This window comes from Ambystoma mexicanum, chromosome 6q, assembly GCF_040938575.1.
Source record: "Ambystoma mexicanum isolate Mex_15411 chromosome 6q, UKY_AmexF1_1, whole genome shotgun sequence".
NCBI lineage: Eukaryota > Metazoa > Chordata > Amphibia > Caudata > Ambystomatidae > Ambystoma > Ambystoma mexicanum.
This window is the reverse complement of record NC_090937.1, coordinates 899,003,670-899,025,822: the sequence shown is the minus strand read 5'-3', so window position 1 is coordinate 899,025,822 and position 22,153 is coordinate 899,003,670.

Below are 22,153 nucleotides of genomic sequence, written 5' to 3'. Positions count from 1 at the left end.
CCCCACTCATGTCTCCCACCCACCCCCACCCCCCAGCAGTGCAGGGGCAGCCTCCACCAGGCCCCCACTCATGTCTCCCACCACCCCCACCCCCCCAGCAGTGTGGGGCACCCTCCACCAGGCCCCCACCCATGTCTCCCACCACCCCCACCCCCCAGCCACCATGGGCAGCCTCCACCAGGCCCCCACTCATGTCTCCCACCCACCCCCACCCCCCAGCAGTGCAGGGGCAGCCTCCACCAGGCCCCCACTCATGTCCCCCTGCACTCCCACCGCCCAGCATCCAGGGGCACCCTCCACCAGGCCCCCACCCATGTCTCCCACCACCCCCACCCCCCAGCCACCATGGGCAGCCTCCACCAGGCCCCCACTCATGTCTCCCACCCACCCCCCCAGTACTGTGGGGCACCCTCCACCAGGCTCCCACCCATGTCTACCACCACTCCCACCCCCCAGCCACCATGGGCAGCCCCCACCAGGCCCCCACTCATGTCTCCCACCCACCCCCCCAGCCACCATGGGTAGCCCCCACCAGGCTCCCACCCATGTCTACCACCACCCCCACACCCCAGCCACCATGGGCAGCCCCCACCAGGCCCCCACTCATGTCTCCCACCACCCCCACCCCCCCAGCAGTGTGGGGCACCCTCAACCAGGCCCCCACCCATGTCTCCCACCACCCCCAGCCACCATGGGCAGCCCCCACCAGGCCCCCACTCATGTCTCCCACCCACCCCCACCCCCCAGCAGTGCAGGGGCAGCCTCCACCAGGCCCCCACTCATGTCTCCCACCCACCCACACCCCCCAGCCACCATGGGCAGACCCCACCAGGCTCCCACCAATGTCTACCACCACCCCCACCCCCACCCCCCAGCCACCATGGGCAGCCCCCACCAGGCCCCCACTCATGTCTCCCACCCTCCCCTCGACAGCTGCGGCCTGGGACACAGCACCGGACTCCTCACTCCCCGACGAGATCAGAACCTGGGAGGGGATCCAGGCCTTGCGTCTCCGGCTGGTGGTGCGACCCCTGCCGCTGTGCTCCACAGCACCTTCTCCGCCCTCTTCATCAGTTGACGCTGCAGACAGGGAGAAAGAAAACACAGGCATCAGGGCACTGTACAATGGACTCATACACACATGACAGTCATACATGAGTGGCATTGGTAAACCTCAGACATGGCATCATAATCCCCAACACACATGTCATTTCAACTTGCACACATGAGCCATATCACAGCCATATTGCAACAGCCAGCACCATCCATTCACATACAACAGCATGAGCAGCCAAAGGTCATCCACACATCACATGCAACATAGGGAGTACACTACACATGCACACACACCACCAAACTTGCATGCATGTGTACACCTCCGCCAACTGTCGCAGTGTTCCGATCGACATCCATGTCACAATCATTCCTCCACATCCTGTGCCATGCAAGCCCACACACACAAGCACCATCCATGTGTCACACATGAGACCCCTCGCATGTGTCACCCTCACGGCCCTGTACACCCCCCCTACTTGCCCACATAAAAATACATGTTCAACCTGCACACTCCTGGCACACCACACGCACAGCTTACAATCAGTATGCATGTACACTTATCGCTCGACTCCAGACGGGTCTGCCTCTCAAGGACCTGGACGTGGAGCGCTGGGGATATGCGTTCCAGGACCCTCATCTGATCTTCCGACAAGTGGCCCCGGCGCCCCTTAGCATCCGCTGCCTTCAGGAGGTGCCGGGCCTTGTTGAGGGTCCTGGACCTGAAGTCCTCCCAGCGCTTCCTGACACGTTCGTAGTCGCGGACTGCCACCTCCTCCGCGTTGATGGCAGTCACGATGTCCATCCAGATCCGAGTCCGTCCTTCCTTGTCGGCGCGCAACCTTCCGAAGAGGGCATCATACTGCCCCAGGACATGCTCCACCAGGACACCAACTTCGGTGGCAGTGAAGCTGGTGCCCCTCTGCCTCCTTGGCCGGGGGTTGCCACTGGTGCCAGATGTTGCAGTGCCCGACATGGCAACCCCAGAGGCAGGAGTGGGTGGGCAACTGGGTCCTGGGGCTGGGCTGTGGGGCGATGGAAAAGCAGTCGGGAGTCTTCGGTTCCAGCAGGGGTGGTCACAGCAACAGCACCCCTGGCTGATGTGCAGGCACCAAATGGCAGGGCACGTGGGCAGCAGGCAGTCAGGCAGCAGCAGATGGCAGGTGGGAGCGTGCTCAGGGCTCTGGGGGGCAGTAATTCGGCCTTCTGGGCAGTAGCTTGGTCTTCCGTGTGTGAACGCGTGGCCAGCTTGATACGGAGTGATTTTGCACGTGAAAATCCAGCACGTCTGCGTGTAATTCGAGGAAAGGTTCTTAGCGCGTAAGCGCGTCAGCACACGTCTGTACATTCATTGGCCCAAAGGCCACCAGCGTATGCGCGTCTATGAAGTCATGTGCACGTTGAATATGGCACACGTTTGAAATGTTGCGTGTTAAAATAATGAAAGACACGTCCGAGTGTCAAAGCGTGTAATTGGTGGAAATGGCCTTAGCGCGTACACGCGGAAGTGACAAAGCGTGTAATTGGTGGAAATGGCCCTACCGCGTACACGCGGAATTGACAAAGCGTGTAATTGGTGGAAATGGCCCTAGCGCGTACACGCGGAAGTGACGCTGGACGTGTGGGCCTGCATAAAAGGTACGTGTAGAACACCATTTCCTTGTACGTGCTTTTCGTGGAGAGCGAGTGGGTGAAATCTGTACTTCTTGTCGTTTCACACGCGATTTACTTCACGGTGTTTCAAGTTCGTACTCCCTGTTACCTCTGACAGCTTTTTCTCTTTTTTCTCTTTTTCTGGTTTTCCTGGGCCTGTTCCCTCAAACAGCGTTCCCTTCTACTGTTGTCCTGTCTCCTCAGACAGCGTACAATTCTTCTTTTGGCGGGGGTGTTGCCAACGCGCACATGCGCTTCTTTTTCACACTCTTTTTCCTGGCAGACGGTGAGTCACGCACGTATCTAACATCTGTGCTTGCCCCGTGTGTAGCCTACCCCTTCAGAGGTCATTCTAGGCTGCGTGTGACACGCATACATTCATTCTTGTGTTACTGGGTGCCACAGCGTAGTGCAGGTTTTTTTTTTCCGCACACGTGGTCTAGGAGGGGTTGCGTGCACGTTATCTCCCTTTTTTGGGCTTCCTGTGCGTTGCGTGACCTGTCATCTTTCCCCAGGGGTCACATTCAGCCTTGCTAGAGCACTAGGGTACAATTACCATCTGGTACCCAACCCCTTTGACCCCCAATTGCCCAGGACAATAGTTTACAGCCACTCCCATACGCACATTAACATCAGTGCCATGGTTGGGAGGCGAGGAATCCGTAAGGGTGGCAAAGGTGGACGAGCCACAAGTGGTGGCCGTGGTGGATCCGGTAGGGGACGTGGTCGTTACTTGCAGGGTGACCCTGTCCCCCCATGTGTGGAGGACCAGTCAAGGGCACCCATAATCCCCCACCGCGCCCCCTGGTTGAGGCTGATGTGGCTGACACCATCCATGCTCAGCCCTTGTTGGACCAGCCCATTGTGGCACCAGACCTGTCTGACTCCATGGCTGATTTCCAGGTCAGCAGGCCTATGACACGTGCGCTGGTGCACGTTGATGTCATCAGGCCACGTGGATCAGGGGCAGCAAGGTCATCTGCTGGCCCAAGTAGGCAGGGTGGAGAGGCTGCAGGGGCAGCAGCGGCTCCATCCACCCCAGCTCTCACACACCCAGCCAGGACAGTGTCGGTCCTAGTCCATCCTGCTGACATTCCCCCTGACACCATTACACTTGAGCCAATGCCTGCACCAACTCCCATGCTGAGTGTGCAATCCCACACTCCTGATACAGGGTCCACCAGGGCTCCTGCCCCTAGTGTCCAGAGCGGCGTAGGACACTCAGGATCACCACCACCTTCCAAGCGGAAGAGGAAGAGTGCTCGTCCGGCACAGGCTGATGCCCCAGACACGGCTACACAGTCCGGCCCGTCGAGGAAGCCCAGCTTCACGGATGCCGAACTGAATGCACTTGTCGAGTATGTGTCCGCACATGATAATGAAATGGTCATTGTTGCAGGATCCAAGACCACACCTGCACAACGCCAGGCACACTGGCAGACCGTTGCGGACATCGTAAGTGCCCTTGGAATCGTGAGGCGCACAGCCAATGATTGCTATAAGCGCTGGAATGACCTAAAGCGCAGGGCAAAGAATAAGCTGGCCTCAAGTCATGCCGCAACTCTAGTGACTGGAGGTGGGTCTCCAGTAGAAGACATGGAACTCACTCCACATGAGTCAGTCGCTGGGACCTACGTCACGGAGGAACAGATCCAAGGCGTGGGAGATCTGCCTGATTATGAGGCATTGTCCGGTGAGTGCACATGCATGTGTGTGTCATCCATGTGCATGGTGTGTATGTGAGGGCTTCTGTTTGTGTGCCAGGTGAGGGTGTGTGTGCCTGAGTCGTTTGGGTCACCCATGTGCTTCATGCAATACATTCTGCGCAGCAGCATTTGGCCATAGCAGTATCCCTTCTGCCAACAGTAGACATCTAGCCCAACAGCACGCCAGTTGCCCTTGAAGTGTCACCTTGCCACAACATTGTTGCTTATTTTTCTCTGTTCATTCAGGCAGATTGTTTGCATTCCACCACTTTTAATAGGCATTTCTCAGTCCTCTAGTCACATGTCTGACATGGCTATGGTAAAGTGGAGTGACTTTGTTACCTGGATATCATTTGTTTAGACATGTCCCTGTGCAATCGGACCATTTTGAACTGGCAGCTCCAGGTGAAAAATCAGACCTGTTTGAATTAGAAAAGCTATTACATGAGGGAACTGGACTGAATGAATAAGTGCTGCCCTCCTCTCCATCTTCACTCAATAGCAATGGTACATGCCATCTGTGTGATGGCATGTGTATTTCACCTGGCAATCACAGGCCAATGTGTGATGGCACTGCTAGGCAGCATGCAGAAAATGTGTTCATCTTCCATCTTGGTGTCATCAGTGTGTGCCATTTGCCTACCCTTCATACGCAGTGAGGGTGCATGCATGGGAGGGTTTTAGTCATGTGGGACATGTGTCAATCAAGTACTGGTTCTGTTGCTTCTCAGCCCTCATTGTGTGCCATGGTGCTAATGCCTGTTTCCATTTGTTTGCTTTTATGTCTTTGCAGGGGAAGACGCACCTGATACTGCTGGGGTTGTGGAGATGGTGCAGACCCAGGAGGGGTCTGAGGGCCGACCGACCACCAGTGAGGGACGTGATGTGGTGGTCGGTGAGAACCCACAACTGCTGCAGGTCGTGCTCTCAAGGGGTGTCTCTGGCTGTACCTCCCCCGAGCTGTACTCAAGTGTTGATTCGGATGATGAGACCTACGTGCCGTCGCAGGTGAGTGTTCCTGGGAGGGATTCTGTTCTGTCCGACCCACCTGCACCAGGGTCAGAACCCTCAATGGGGATGTCAGTGTTGGCAGCTACGCCTTTGGTGGTTACGGATGCAGGGTCACACTCCGCGACATCTGATCCTGTTCCTGGGCCAGCAGATCAGAGGGGGAATGAGGTCCTGCAGCCTCAGGCAGTGCCGGCACAGCAAGGCGCAGTTCGCCTTGCCCCAGACAGGTGTGGTGCCCGCCGACGTGGTGGCCGTACGCCACCTGGCGATACCGCATGGGAGCAATCCATTTACGGTATGGCAACCCAACAGGCAGCATCATCAGAGATGATGGCTCAGGCCATGGATAGGGTGGCCACTTCCATTGTCCCCCCCGAAAGGCTGATGGAGCGACTACAGCAGGCAACCGACTCCATCTGCCAGTCACACAGGGAGGACATGTTGGCGTCCAACAGGGACAGGCGGGCGACACTGGCGACTCTTCAGGAAGCCATCTCCATAGAGTCCCAGGGCCACAGGGAAGCCCTGAGGCTGGAACTCCTTCCCCTCAGGACGACTCTTGTTGAGCTTGAGCCTTCAACAAACCGAAGGACAGAACAGCAGCTGGAGCGTCTCACCCGTACGCTCTCAGCTGAGATGCAGGCAACTAGGGCGGAGGTCCGGGCATCCCGTGAGTTGTTGCATGGTGACCTCCCACACTCATCCTCCAGAACGAGACCTACCACACCCGCCTGCTTGCAGCCATGGAGGAACAGACTAGGGCCTTGCGTGGGCTGCCTCCCATAGTGCCACCACCTCCGGATGCAGCTGCACAGGGTGAGAATAGCGACAGCAGTGATACTCCCACAATAGGGTAGCCGTGTGGGCCATGAGCCCATGGAGGTGTTTTTTTTTTCGCAAGATCCACACAGGTGGGTTTTGGTGTGCACCCTGTACTCGGACCACCTCGGTGGCCTCCCCAACCCCCCCGGGCCCATTAATGGCGATTTTTGAATTTTTTTTTTTTTTTTTTTGGGACAGTGTGTTGCCTTGTGTGGCTCCCGTGGGCATACGCTGCATTGTGGCTGGGCACATGCAGGCTTGTCATGTATTTGGTTCAGATGCTTGGGTTTTTGTCACACACACCCCTCCTGCTTCCCGTTTCCATGGGCTTGCAAAGGGTGTGCCCAAGTGACATTGACGTACATGGTGACATTGGACTCCCACTACATGTGTGGGTAGTCTAGTCAATACTGTGTATACATTCCTAGTGCATATTGCTGTTGTGTTGTACACTGCATGTTGCATTGATGTGTAACTCATCATCCATGTCTACCTCCTAATTTGCAGGTCCTTTCCTCATGTCTACACAAGGCCCTCTACTTTGGAGATGGAGTCCATGTTGGCAGCAGTGCACCTACAACTCTACATGGCGGCAACACTGTACAGTTGGAAGTGGTGGGAGTGCAGGCATTTCCAGGTGGTGAGACTACTAATTCCTTACATTCGTAATGTCATGTTAATGGTAGTTTTGAGGGTCAGTAGCTGATAAGTGTTATTGCTAAATACCTGCTCAAGTGTGTTGTTGGTCCTGCATTACTGTGAGCAGTTTCAATTAGGGACACTGTACTTTGTGACACTTGTGTCATGTTGTGGGGATTACTTTGTTTACCCGCACATAGCATGACATGGCATGGTGTGTCGTGTGGCGGTGCTGGGGATGGGTTGGGTGACATGGCACTGTCCTCATGTTGCATTTTGCAAGTGGGTATTCATTTTAGCTGCATGAATGTGTTTTTTCACGAAACTGCATTGGTGGTGTCTGTGTAGGTAGGGATGCACACATTGTAACAGGTGAACAATCTCAGGCTGATATGGTTTTGACGGTTGATTCTCCAGACATTCAGGATCAGTGTCAGGTTGAGTCATCATTGATTGTCAGATGGTATGTGCCAGGGCAGTGTGCACTCCACAGGGGTGTGATTTCTATGTGAAGTAATTAGCCACTAGCTGTGTACGGGCTGCCTCCCCCCGTGCCCTTTCCCCTCCCATGCGCAGCGGGCGTGCATGTGGTTGGGGATGTGGGGGCACCACCATGTCCACGGCCAGGCCCCGGCGTGTTGCAACGTTGTGCAGGACACATGCTGCCACTATGATCCTGCACACTACTGGGGGAGCGTATAACAGCTGCCCGCCAGAACGGTCAAGGGAGCGAAAGCGTGACTTAAGCACTCCGAATGTGCGCTCCACTATGCCCCGGGTTGCAATGTGGGCTGTGTTATATTTTACCTCGGGTGGCGTGGTGGGGTTCCGAATTGGCGTCATCATGTGGGGGCTGAGAGGGTAGGCACTGTCCCCTGTGGAGGTGGTGATGGGTATCATTGGTGGGGTTGTGACCTTGCTCAGTATCTGACATGCATGCATGTGCAGTGGCATTCATACTCACCAAGCAGCCATGTATCGCCATGCCTCCCAGCTTCTAGGTCCCGGCTTAGGGTGGACATTCGGTAAATGAAGCTGTCGTGGGTGGACCCAGGATAGTTGGCATATACTGTGGTGATGATTCCCTTTGCATTACATACTACCTGCACGTTGATGGAATGCCAGTGCTTGCGGTTCCTATAGATGTGCTCAGATGCCCTGGGGGGACGTAGAGCCACATGGGTGCAGTCGATGGCACCTAGCACTTTGGGGAATCGTGCCACACCGTAAAAATCCAGGGCGGCAGCATGCCTTTCTGCAGGTGTTCCTGCGGTCTGATGGGCGTGCAGTGATGATGTTCAAGACCTGGTGTAGGCAGCGTGACTGCGTGGCCTGTGACACCCCACCCACTATGGCACTTGTCCGCTGAAATGATCCAGTGGCTAAGAAGTGCAGTACATTGAGGACCTTCTCCAGGGGGCTGAGTGCTTGGGAGCACAGGGTGGGTGATGTGAGGTCATCCTCCCACTCACTCACCAGGTCCAGTATTATGTGTGGTGGAAACCTGTACCTCCCATACACCTGGTCATCAGGCATCCCGTAAAGGCTGGTTCTGGGTGTGAAAATTCTGGCCCTGACTATCCTCCTCCTCCTCCTTTGGTAGCCCACGGCCACTGCTGCTAGGAACGGTATATTCATCCTGGCGTCTGAGCTTGTTAGTTTTTTGCGCGCAAATTTATGCGTCGCGGGTCGACGTATGCCTGCTTCCTACTGGCGTACGTGTTTCTTTGCACGTGTTGTAGGCGAGCATGTGAAACTTCCCGCGCACCCCTGAAATCCAGTACCTAGGCCAATAGCGTGTGGAAATTCCCACGCACCCCGGAATACACGTGCGCTGATGTACTCACGTGTGTAAATGCCCGCGCACCCCTGAAATACACGTACATAGGCCAATCGCGTGTACGCGCACTTTTGTCCAATTACACGCGATGACACTCTGACGTGCAGTCTTTCCACGTGTGCTCCGTCATCACGTGCTATGAGGGAAACACCCATGTGGGTCACGTCACAGACGCGCTTACGCGCTGAGGGCCTTTGGTCCAATAGAATCGCGTATGCGTGCTGACGCGCTTACGCGCTAAGCGCCTTTCCTCGAATTTCACGCTGACGTGCAGGATTTTCACGTGCCAAATCACTCCGTATCAAGCTGGCCACGCGAAAACACACGGAAGACCACGCTCCTGCCCAGAAGGCCGAATTACTGCCCCCCAGTGCCCCGAGCAGCCTCCCACGTGCCATCTGCTGCTGCCTGCCTGCCTGCCTGCTGCCACCGTGCCCTGCCATTTGGTGCCTGCACATCAGCCATCTGCAGGGGTCCAGTTGCTGTGTCCACCCCTGCTGGAACAGAAGACTCCCGACTGGGATAACATCGCTCCACAGCCCAGCCCCAGGACCCAGTTGCCCACCCACTCCTGCCTCTGGGGTTGCCATGTCGGGCACTTCGACATCTGGCACCAGTGGCAACCCCAGGCCAGAGGGGCAGAGGGGCACCAGCTTCACTGCCACCGAAGTTGGTGTCCTGGTGGAGCATGTCCTGGGGCAGTATGATGCCCTCTTTGGATCGTCCCGCGCCAGCAAGGAAGGACGGGAGAGGATCTGGGCCGACTGTGTGGTTGCCATCAACGCGGAGGGGGTGGCAACCCGCGACGTCCAGAAGATCAAGAAGCGCTGGGAGGACTTGAGGTCCAGGACCCTCGTGAAGGCCCGGCGCCTCGTGGAGGGGGGCCGGGGCCGCATGAGTTCCATCCAGATGAGGGTCCTGGAACGCGTACGCCCAGCGCTCCACGCCCAGATCCTTGAGAGGGAGACCCGTCTGGAGTTGAGCGGTAAGTGTCCAAGCATTGCTGTTTGAGACAGGGCATATTGCGGTGTGCTGGTTGTCTGATACTTGCCTGTATGTGTGACATAGGCCATGTACGCATGTATGTGTGCAGGGACATCATGGTAATGCATGTGCGACCAGTGATGTGTGAACCACATGGTCGTTGCATGTGTTTAAATGCGACATGGGGAGCCCTATGCAGATTTTACACATGAGAGCATGCCAGTCTCTGTTCCTGGACATGGGTGGGGGTGAGGGATGGGTGCTGATGCCAGGTACATATATGGTAGCCATGTCTGTGTGCCTGACCTGCGTGTCTGTGACTTGTGAATGCCATGGATGCATGACACATGTGTGTGACAATGCACAGATTCACTGATGCAGCCTAGTTATCCTTGTATCCGCTGTGTTTGGGGTGTATGAGGCCAGATGGATGTGACGGAGGTGAAGTGTGTGCATGAGATAGGCATGACCCATGATGCATGTGAGTTCCATATCATTGTATGTTTCAAGAGTCCATTGGACATGTATGGAAATGTCCATGGCATGCACCATGCCTGTTACTGTGTGTGTTTTGCCTGGACTGACCCATGTGTTGTGGATGGACATGATGGAAGTGTACTTTGACAGTGGTACTCATCTGCTATTGCTTCCTGTCTAGGGGACCATTGTACAGTACCCTGATGCTTGTGTTCTATGTCTCCCTCTACGCAGTGGCTAGTGAAGAAGAGGGCGGAGATGGCGCTGTGGAGCAAGGCGGCGGGGATGCCCCCACGGCTGCAGCGGAAGGGGTGGGTGAGCCCCCACAGGGGCCTGCTACGGCGGAAGACGGTGAGGAGCCATCCAGGTTGGTGGTTTCCACAGAGGAGGAGGAGGCCGCCACTGAGGCACACATGGGGCCTGGTGGGGGCATCCCTGCTGGTGCAAGTGATGCAGTCCAGGGGCAGGGACAGGAGGCAGCAAAGGTCACCATGGAGGGGCCTGTGCATGTCGCTGTCCCTGACCCTGTGAGTGCACCACCATGCACCAGCAGGGATGCCCCGTCCCCGTCCGCAGGTAGAGGGGATGACCATGTCACCTGACTCCCCTCCACCTGTGGACGATGGGACCCGTGGCCGTATGGAGAAGGTCCTGATTGGGGTCGCGATGCGCGCGGGTGCAATTCGTGATGACGTGCGTGCTTCCCGGGAGGAGCACGCACGTCATCACGAAGAGCACCGTGCCGACGTGGCCCAATTGGGATCTTCCATGTTCGGGGTTTTCCTGCATGTGTCGGCCAATCTGGCGGCCCTCTCCTCCTCTGTGGAGGCTATATGCCGGTCGTTCTCCTTGCCGTCTTCCGGCCCAGATGCCACCAGGGCCCCCTGTGGACCTGCCCTGACCAATGCAGCCAGCTCGGTGGGGATCCCATCCCTGCCACAGTCGGGACTCGGAGGTCCAGCAGGGGTGGTCACCACAGCAACTGTACCCCAGCAGATGGAGGATGTGCCGGCATCATCAGGCAGGGCACGTGCACAACGGCGTCGGTGGATTCCATCAGCCTGGATGCCGTCGTGCTGGCAGAGGCAGTTGCGTCAGAGGCAGCAGAGTCAACGTGAGAGGCATCATGGCTCGGGGCCATCAACATCGGAGGGGCGGGCATCGGCCGGAGGGCAGGGGGACCCAGGACGGGAAGTGTCTTCCGTGTGGCTGCGGTTGGGCCAGCAGATAGGTGCGGAGCGGCGGCGGGCAGAAGAGGCGCGGCTCACGATGGTCAGGGCGGAGAACTCCATGCGGAGGGCCGAGTGCCTCGAGGCAATCCGCAGGGGGTTGGGTGAGCAGATGGCGTCGTCCCTGCGGACCCTCGGGGCCATGGAACAGGACCGCCTCTGGGACATCGAAGAAGAGTTTGATGATGCCCTGGCCCAGAACACCACGGAGTGAGCCGCTGGACTTGCCCGCCGCCTTTGTATATAGTTCTTTAGTTTTAGGTTTCCTTTGTTTCTTCTTATGATTTGGAGTCGACGGACACTGCTCCACTTTTTGTATATAGTTGCATTTTAGTTAGGGTTTTTTGTAGGTTTCCTTTGTTCAGTTGGGCTCATGGACCCTTGGATGTTTTGTACATAGTTCTTCATTGGATTGTTTTATTTTTTGTTTTTATTTATTCACCATGGAGCAATGGTCTTTGCATTTATTTTTCTCTCTCGGATTGATTTTATTTTTAATGTGACTTTGGACAACATTTTTTTGAATTTGGATTTGTAGTTTTAATTTTTTTGACGGAGATGCAGCTTATCTTTTTTTCATTGCCATTGTAGTTTGTTTCATTTCATTTGCATTCAATTTTTTTTAATACAATTTTGTTTTCATACTTCACTGTGTGGTATCATCTCATTGGTTTCATGCATGTCATGTTGGGTGTTTTCCCATTCAATTGCAACCATTGTGTGTGACGGACATGGGTTAATTTGCTTTATGAACATTGGGGGTGTAACATGTAATTTCCATTTCCATGTGGGTGAATGGGTTACTTGGTAGGGCCTTTTGGCTGTGGATGCTGGGGGGTGGGGGTGCAGGGAGCCATGAGTGGGGGGCCTGGTGGAGGGTGCCCCTGGATGCTGGGGGGTGGGGGTGGTGGGAGACATGAGTGGGGGCCTGGTGGAGGGTGCCCCTGGATGATGGGGGGTGGGGGTGCAGGGGGACATGAGTTGGACATGAGTGGGGGCCTGGTGGAGGGTGCCCTGCACTGCTGGGGGGTGGGGGTGATGGGAGACATGAGTGGGGGCCTGGTGGAGGGAGCCCTGCAATGCTGGGGGTGGGGGTGATGGGAGACATGAGTGGGGGCCTGGTGGAGGGTGCCCCTGGATGCTGGGGGGGTGGGTGCAGGGGGCCATGAGTGGGGGCCTGGTGGAGGGTGCCCCTGGATGCTGGGGGGTGGGGGTGCAGGGGGCCATGAGTGGGGGCCTGGTGGAGGGTGCTCCTGGATGCTGGGGGGTGGGGGTGCAGGGGGACATGAGTGGGGGCCTGGTGGAGGGTGCCCCTGGATGCTGGGGGGTGGGGGTGGTGGGAGACATGAGTGGGGGCCTGGTGGAGGGTGCCCCTGGATGCTGGTGGGTGGGGGTGCAGGGGGACATGAGTGGGGGCCTGGTGGAGGGTGCCCTGCACTGCTGGGGGTGGGGGTGATGGGAGACATGAGTGGGGGCCTGGTGGAGGGTGCCCCTGGATGCTGGGGGGTGGGGGTGATGGGAGACATGAGTTGGACATGAGTGGGGGCCTGGTGGAGGCTGCCCCTGCACTGCTGGGGGGTGGGAGTGATGGGGACATGAGTGGGGGCCTGGTGGAGGCTGCCCCCGGTGGCTGGGGGGTGGGGGTGGTGGAAGACATGAGTGGGGGCCTGGTGGAGGCTGCCCATGGTGGCTGGGGGGTGGGGGTGGTGGGAGACATGAGTGGGGGCTTGGTGGAGGCTGCCCCTTCACTGCTGGGGGGTGGGGGTGGTGAGAGACATGAGTAGGGGCCTGGTGGAGGGTGCCCTGCACTGCTGGGGGGTGGGGGTGGTGGGAGACAAGAGTGGGGGCCTGGTGGAGGGTGCCCTGGATGCTGGGGGGTGGGGGTGCAGGGGGACATGAGTTGGACATGAGTGGGGGCCTGGTGGAGGGTGCCCTGCACTGCTGGGGGGTGGGGGTGATGGGAGACATGAGTGGGGGCCTGGTGGAGGGTGCCCTGCAATGCTGGGGGGTGGGGGTGATGGGAGACATGAGTTGGGGCCTGGTGGAGGGTGCCCCTGGATGATGGGGGGTGGGGGTTCAGGGGACCATGAGTGGGGGCCTGGTGGAGGGTGCCCCTGGATGCTGGGGGGTGGGGGTACAGGGGGCCATGAGTGGGGGCCTGGTGGAGGGTGCCCCTGGTTGCTGGGGGGTGGGGGTGCAGGGGGACATGAGTGGGGGCCTGGTGGAGGGTGCCCCTGGATGCTGGGGGGTGGGTGTGGTGGGAGACATGAGTGGGGTCCTGGTGGAGGGTGCCCTTGGATGCTGGTGGGTGGGGGTGCAGGGGGACATGAGTGGGGGCCTGGTGGAGGGTGCCCTGCACTGCTGGGGGGTGGGGGTGATGGGAGACATGAGTGGGGGCCTGCTGGAGGGTGCCCCTGGATGCTGGGGGGTGGGGGTGATGGGAGACATGAGTTGGACATGAGTGGGGGCCTGGTGGAGGCTGCCCCTGCACTGCTGGGGGGTGGGGGGGTGGGAGACATGAGTGGGGGCCTGGTGGAGGCTGCCCCCGGTGGCTGGGGGGTGTGGGTGGTGGGAGACATGAGTGGGGGCCTGGTGGAGGGTGCCTCTGGATGCTGGGGGTGGGGGTGCAGGGGGACATGTGTGGGGGCCTGGTGGAGGGTGCCCTGCACTGCTGGGGGGTGGGGGTGGTGGGGGACATGAGTGGGGGCCTGGTGGGGGGTGCCCTGCACTGCTGGGGGGTGGGGGTGGTGGGGGACATGAGTGGGGGCCTGGTGGAGGGTGCCCTGCAATGCTGGGGGGTGGGGGTGATGGGGGACATGAGTGGGGGCCTGGTGGAGGGTGCCCCTGGATGCTGGGGGGTGGGGGTGATGGGAGACATGAGTTGGACATGAGTGGGGGCCTGGTGGAGGGTGCCCTGCACTGCTGGGGGGTGGGGGTGATGGGAGACATGAGTGGGGGCCTGGTGGTGCTGCCCCTGCACTGCTGGGGGGTGGGGGTGATAGGGGACATGAGTGGGGGCCTGGTGGAGGGTGCCCCTGGATGCTGGGGCGTGGGGGTGCAGGGGACATGAGTGGGGGCCTGGTGGAGGGTGCCCCTGGATGCTGGGGGGTGGGGGTGATAGGAGACATGAGTTGGACATGAGTGGGGGCCTGGTGGAGGCTGCACCTGCACTGCTGGGGGGTGGGGGTGATAGGGGACATGAGTGGGGGCCTGGTGGAGGCTGCCCCCAGTGGCTGGGGGGTGGGGGTGGTGGGAGACATGAGTGGGGGCCTGGTGGAGGCTGCCCCTGGATGCTGGTGGGTGGGGGTGCAGGGGGACATGAGTGGGGGCCTGGTGGAGGGTGCCCTGCACTGCTGGGAGGTGGGGGTGATGGGAGACATGAGTGGGGGCCTGCTGGAGGGTGCCCCTGGATGCTGGTGGGTGGGGATGATGGGAGACATGAGTTGGACATGAGTGGGGGCCTGGTGGAGGCTGCCCCTGCACTGCTGGGAGGTGGGGGTGATAGGGGACATGAGTGGGGGCCTGGTGGAGGCTGCCCCCGGTGGCTGGGGGGTGGGGGTGGTGGGAGACATGAGTGGGGGCCTGGTGGAGGGTGCCCCTGGATGCTGGGGGTTGGGGGTGCAGGGGGACATGTGTGGGGGCCTCGTGGAGGGTGCCCTGCACTGCTGGGGGGTGGGGGTGGTGGGAGACATGAGTGGGGGCCTGGTGGAGGGTGCCCTGCAATGCTGGGGGGTGGGGGTGATGGGAGACATGAGTGGGGGCCTGGTGGAGGGTGCCCCTGGATGCTGGGGGGTGGGGGTGATGGGAGACATGAGTTGGACATGAATGGGGGCCTGGTGGAGGGTGCCCTGCACTGCTGGGCGGTGGGGGTGATGGGAGACATGAGTGGGGGCCTGGTGGAGGGTGCCCCCTGCACTGCTGGAGGGTGGGGGTGATGGGAGACATGAGTGGGGGCCTGGTGGGGCTGCCCCTGCACTGCTGGGGGGTGGGGGTGATAGGGGACATGAGTGGGGGCCTGGTTGAGGGTGCCCCTGGATGCTGGGGGGTGGGGGTGCAGGGGGACATGTGTGGGGGCCTGGTGGAGGGTGCCCTGCACTGCTGGGGGCTGGGGGTGGTGGGAGACATGAGTGGGGGCCTGGTGGAGGGTGCCCCTGGATGCTGGGGGGTGGGGGTGCAGGGGGACATGAGTTGGACATGAATGGGGGCCTGGTGGAGGGTGCCCTGCACTGCTGGGGGGTAGGGGTGATGGGAGACATGAGTGGGGGCCTGGTGGAGGGTGCCCTGCAATGCTGGGGGGTGGGGGTGATGGGAGACATGAGTGGGGGCCTGGTGGAGGGTGCCCCTGGATGCTGGGGGGTGGGGGTGATGGGAGACATGAGTTGGACATGAGTGGGGGCCTGGTGGAGGGTGCCCTGCACTGCTGGGGGTGGGGGTGATGGGAGACATGAGTGGGGGCCTGGTGGAGGGTGCCCCTGGATGCTGGGGGGTGGGGGTGCAGGGGGCCATGAGTGGGGGCTTGGTGGAGGGTGCCCCTGGATGCTGGGGGGTGGGGGTGCAGGGGGACATGAGTGGGGGCCTGGTGGAGGGTGCCCCTGGATGCTGGGGGGTGGGGGTGATAGGGGACATGAATGGGGGCCTGGTGGAGGGTGCCCCTGGATGCTGGGGGGTGGGGGTGCAGGGGGACATGTGTGGGGGCCTGGTGGAGGGTGCCCTGCACTGCTGGGGGGTGGGGTGGTGGGAGACATGAGTGTGGGCCTGGTGAAGGGTAACCATGGATGCTGGGGGGTGGGGGTGCAGGGGGACATGAGTTGGACATGAGTGGGGGCCTGGTGGAGGGTGCCCTGCACTGCTGGGGGGTGGGGGTGATGGGAGACATGAGTGGGGGCCTGCTGGAGGGTGCCCTGCAATGCTGGGGGGTGGGGGTGATGGGAGACATGAGTGGGGGCCTGGTGGAGGGTGCCCCTGGATGCTGGGGGTGGGGGTGCAGGGGGCCATGAGTGGGGGCCTTGTGGAGGGTGCCCCTGGATGCTGGGGGGTTGGGGTGCAGGGGGACATGAGTGCGGGCCTGGTGGAGGGTGCCCCTGGATGCTGGGGGGTGGGGGTGCAGGGGGACATGAGTGGGGGCCTGGTGGAGGGTGCCCTGCACTGCTGGGGGGTGGGGGTGATGGGAGACATGAGTGGGGGCCTGCTGGAGGGTGCCCCTGGATGCTGGGGGGTGGGGGTGATGGGAGACATGAGTTGGACATGAGTGGGGGCCTGGTGGAGGCTGCCCCTGCACTGCTGGGGGGTGGGGGTGATAGGGGACATGAGTGGGGGCCTGGTGGAGGCTGCCCCCAGTGGCTGGGGGGTGGGGGTGGTGGGAGACAAGAGTGGGGGCCTGGTGGAGGCTGCCCCTGCACTGCTGGGGGGTGGGGGTGATAGTGGACATGAGTGGGGGCCTGGAGGTGCTGCCCCTGCACTGCTAGGGGGTGGGGGTGGTGGTAGACGTGAGTGGGGGCCTGGTGGAGGCTGCCCCTGCACTGCTGGGGGGTGGGGGTTGATAGGGGACATGAGTGGGGGCCTGGTGGAGGGTGCCCCACAGTGCTGGGGGGTGGGGGTGCTGGGTGACATGAGCAGGTGTGCAGGGTAGTCCCCTGTGGTGTCGGCTGCCTGCAGGGGCCGTGGAGGGTGGACAGGGAATACCTGGGAGCACACAGCCAAATCGCGTGTAGAATTTCCTGCATACCCCTGAAATAGACGTACCCAGCCAAATCGCGCGTGGAACTTCCCGCGCACCCCTGAAATCCACGTACCCTGCCAAATCTCGTGTGAGACTTCCCGCGCACCCCTGAGATCCACGTACCCAGCCAAATCGCGTGTGGAAATTCCCGCGCACGTACCCGGCCAAATCGCGTGTGGAACTTCCAGCGCACCCCTGAAATCCACGTACCCTGCCAAATCGCATGTGAAACTTCCCGCGCACCCCTGAGATCCACGTACCCAGCCAGGTCGCGTGTGGAAATTCCCGCGCACGTACCCGGCCAAATCGCGTGTGGAACTTCCCGCGCACCCCTGAAATCCACGTACCCTGCCAAATCGCGTGTGAGACTTCCCGCGCACCCCTGAGATCCACGTACCCAGCCAAATCGCGTGTGGAAATTCCCGCGCACGTATCCGGCCAAATCGCGTGTGGAACTTCCCGCGCACCCCTGAAATCCACGTACCCTGCCAAATCGTGTGTGAAACTTCCCGCGCACCTCGGAATACATGCACACGTTATTTTTCAGTCAGCGAGTGTCCGTGTTTGTGGGTACCCCTTTGCACGTCATTTGTCCTGGAGGGCCACAGTATAGGACATTCATCATGGCTGTATATAGGTGCTATTTGTTGGCGCACCTTTTGGCGCACATTTATTACAGGCGCAGAGACGCTACCGCCTGCTTTCTTGTGGCGGTCGTGTTTGTGCCTGTGTGCTGGTTTGACCGTGCGCTTTTTTGCCCTATTCGATTCCATGAATACGTGTTGTAGGCGAGCGTGTGGGCGTTCAGCGCACTTGCACCCTGTACTTCCCCCGTGACGCCCACATTTTGGCAAGTTGTACCCCATTCCGAGTGTTCCGCCCCGTGTTCCGCCTACTTTTGTTGTGTGCGCCGCGCTATGTGCGATTTTCGCTGTGGCCTGTGCGATTTTCGCTGTGACCTGGCGCACGCCGTTAGATGGCCTGTGCGCCAACGTGCGCCGCACACTTTTTTAGCGCACATCCGATGGTTTTCTCGCGCGCGGCCTTCCATGAATCGCTGTGGGCTGCTTTTTGTGCGATTTCCGCACTTGCACTGCGATTTTCACTATTCCACTGCGAATCGCACGTTTTTGGCCACTTGCGCCGCGCTAATTATTCCATGAATCGGCCTGCATGTGTGAGACCCAAAGTTACTTAAATATGCAAAAAACAAGGGGGATCCTGGGAGCCCCCCTGCCGGACATTAGTCCTGGTTACGAGAGACTTACCCAGAGTATTTAGCTCACTGTCTTTCACAGAGGAGAAATATCTAAAACATATCAGTCTTTGTCCTGCGCAGGGGCGTGCCAGGCACTGTTTATTGCCTATGTGGGCATAAAAGGGCGTGTGGCCAAGGTCTTGGATAAAATAAGATTTTAAATGTCCTTTTAATCTCCAAAAAGTGTTCGTTTTCAGGCCAAAAGTAATAAAGAAGCCGATTTTAGTCCAAAAACCAATGTAGCTGAATAAGATGCCAGCACCTCATTTGTAGTCCATAAATCCCTTGCTGCTTGTCACCAGTCTATCCCACAGACTCCATAGCCAAAACAGTACTCTCTGGGTACTTCATTGGTGCACGCGTGCATGTGCACACCACGCACTGTTGTATGGTGTTGTGGGTAAACAAGTGGGCATGGCCAAGTACTGTGATAAAAACAAAAAAAAAAGCTTTTAAATGTCCTTTTAATGTCCAGAAAGTGTTTGTTTTCAGGCTTGCTGCTTGTCACCAGTTTCTCCCACAGGCTCCACAGCCAAAACAGTACTCTCTGTGTGCTCCACGGGTGTGCGCCATTAACAACACAAAGAGCATCATGATATGAGGTAATTATTTAAAATCCTCCAATTTAAAATTTTTTAATGCAAGAGAGTAAACCCAGCAACGTTCATAGTAGATCCAGTAGAGGAGGATGATTATGTACATGATTGCACAACATATACTGAATACTTTGATGGTATTCCCCAAGCTAGAGAACTCTTGGGAGGGGGGAAGTTCTCTTTATTGATGGTTCTTCAAAAATTGACCAAACGATTGGCGAAAGACATACTGGATGAGCGTTAGTGAAGCTGAACCGAGAGGGTGAATTTGCGGTATTGACAAGTGCGAATTTGGGTTTGTATTACTCATCACAGGATGCTGAATTATTGGCACTTATCACCGCACTTCAGAGATTTGAAGATGAGGAAGTGACAGTGAACTCTGACTCCACCTGTGTGACAACAACTGAACACGCAGGTTTGTCATGCTGGAAAAGGAGAGGCTTTGTCAATGCAGAGGGCAATCTAGTGCAACATGCAGCTCTATTCGATAAACTTATTGAAGCATTAGGACTTCCATTGATGCTCGTGGTCGTAAAATGTGCACCGCATTCTAAAAGGGCAGGCTTCATTTCTCACGGAAACGAAGCTACAAAACTAGAAGCCAAAAAGGTACCCAATTATCCACCATTTATAGTTTTGAAATAGAAAGTGTTAAACAGATGGCAGGATGATGCATGTTGATAACGGAGGGCTCTAACATGCGATCCATTGGCCAGTTAACTGATATACAAGGTCAAGCTCTACAAGAAGAGCAGAATTTATGGAGGAAGCAGGGGTATTCTTTTTCTCCACAAAGGCAATTTGAAGGCAGAATAGTCATGGAAAGTCAGTTATGCCTCTAGCATTATTGAGGGTAGTGCTGGATCAGCTTTACTATCCCGCGCATACAACTCAAGAATGTCTTGCTGCTACATTTGCAGAAGATTTATTTCACCAAATATGTTGGAGCATGTGGCACAGTTTATTGTAAATTGCATTGTGTGCTAGAAATGTACAGCCAGGCACACTTTGCAAACAGTGAGAGGAGCAATTCCTAGACCCAGTGGCCCATTTCAGCAACTACATATAGATTATGTGGATATGCTGCAGACATGCAATGGCTACAGATATATGCTGGTCGTGGTATGTCGTTTTTCTAGATGGATTGAGGCAGGTCCATGCACGCACCCTGATGCCACATACACTGCCAAGTTCCTTGTGCATGAGGTGTTCCCAAGATGGTGTGTGTGTGAGATCTTGTAGTCTGACAATGGACAGCATTTTTTAATTGAATTGTTTGAACAAATACTTCTTCTGTTAGGCATTTAGCATAAGTTTCCCTCAGCTTACTATCCACAGGCAAATGGTGTCTGTGAGAGATTAAATGGATTGTTAAAAGAGAGGATTGCAAAAATTAAAATGGCTTTAAAGAAGGCTACATTGCCTAACCCTTTGCTATTATGCTCTAAGAAATCAGCCTGGCTCGGACCACCATCTAACTTCTAATGAGTTGCTGACTGGACGCCGTATGAGAACCCCTCTTTACTCCTCCAACTAGGTTAAAAACTGATGCCTATAGTGTAGGGAAGACACTAGCTGACAAGATGCATGGTTACCTAACAATAATGACTGCAAGTGTTTCTTTCATGTCTCAACAGGTCACGATTCGGAGGGAGGGGTCAACGAGACGTGACAAGGACATCCAACCCATTGATTTAGAGGATTTAGTGAAGCAAACCAGCCTATACCCAGGGGTCCAGGTACTGGTATGAAGGTTTGTATGCACTTGGAGTATGCCCCATTTTGAAGGACCGTAAAAGGGGGAAGAAGTTTCCCCCACAGCTGCTAAATTGAAAGGAAGGCAAGTTTGGCTGCATTTGCATGACATCAAGCCATATAAAGAAGAAACATAGACCCCTGTTTCAGCTACCGACAGTGAAGTAAGAGAAGATGCTCCATGCATGCACACACGTTCAATGGTCAAGAGCAAAGACAAGGAGAATTAAGAACACAGAAACACTTTAAATTAAGGACCAATATTTTTCAAATTTGATAAAGGAATAAATAGACTTGCAGTTAATCTGGAACTTTTAAGATAAGTTAAAGATACAATGCTTTACAATGTACTGGAGCCGAAAGAAAAGACGCACACTTAATCTTCTATGTTACTAATTTTACTAACAATACACACATTGTTGTATGCTTTTTTAGATATATATAAAAATCTTATCCATCTTTACTAAGAAGATATGTGAATATTGTAATGTTTCTCAGCAACCCTAAAAACAAATACATTATTTTCAGAATAATTATAGCAATTATCTTGCAGTTATTGAACTAAAGGTGTGATCCATGAAGAATTGCAAGTTATATATTCAGAGTCAAAATAAAATGAGGAGGTTTCAGAATATAAAAGGCTCAGTGCAATCAAGAAAATCAATGATCTTTCATGGAATAATAATTGTGATATCGTCCAGTATTATGATATGTGTTTTCCGCCTGATTATTATGGCATGCATACATGTTATAAAAAGCAATACAGACATGGTGGGTGACAATGAAACATTTACTTTTACCCCAAATAAAAGTACAAACAGAAATGTTTTATAAACTTACGAGGTGCCTATTTCAATGTAAAAGGGATGTTGGGGAAGATCATGAAGACATAAATGCATACCTTGTAAATTTGGCTCATTTAAAAAATAAATGATGGTATCACACATGAAGGAGGTAGGAGAGAAAACATCAGATGAAAGCTGCTGTGTCTGTTCCTTAATATCATATGCCATGAATGCAGCAAGGACATGTATTGACAAAGAAATGCCTGCACAAGATGCAACATCTCGGAGTCATTTAGCAGCCTGTGCAGACAGAGGGCAGTTCGGAGAAAAATAGGCAACTTTACGATAGCAATTAAGAGGGATGTTTCCATATGAAGATACTTATGTGAAAATAAGGAGGATGACAGTGGGATGTGGTGGACAAGCAAAAAAAGTATGTATCCATACCAAATTGGAGAACCTATAAAATCATCAAGATGAAGAGGATGGATTGCTCAGATATGACTGAAAGATCAGGAGAACCAGGATCCTGGGAGACACCACAGCAATTGGTGTATGGGCAGTTGCCACCAGTACTGGATGGGAAGAAGGATTATTATCTTGCCCTGCACACTTATTAAAGA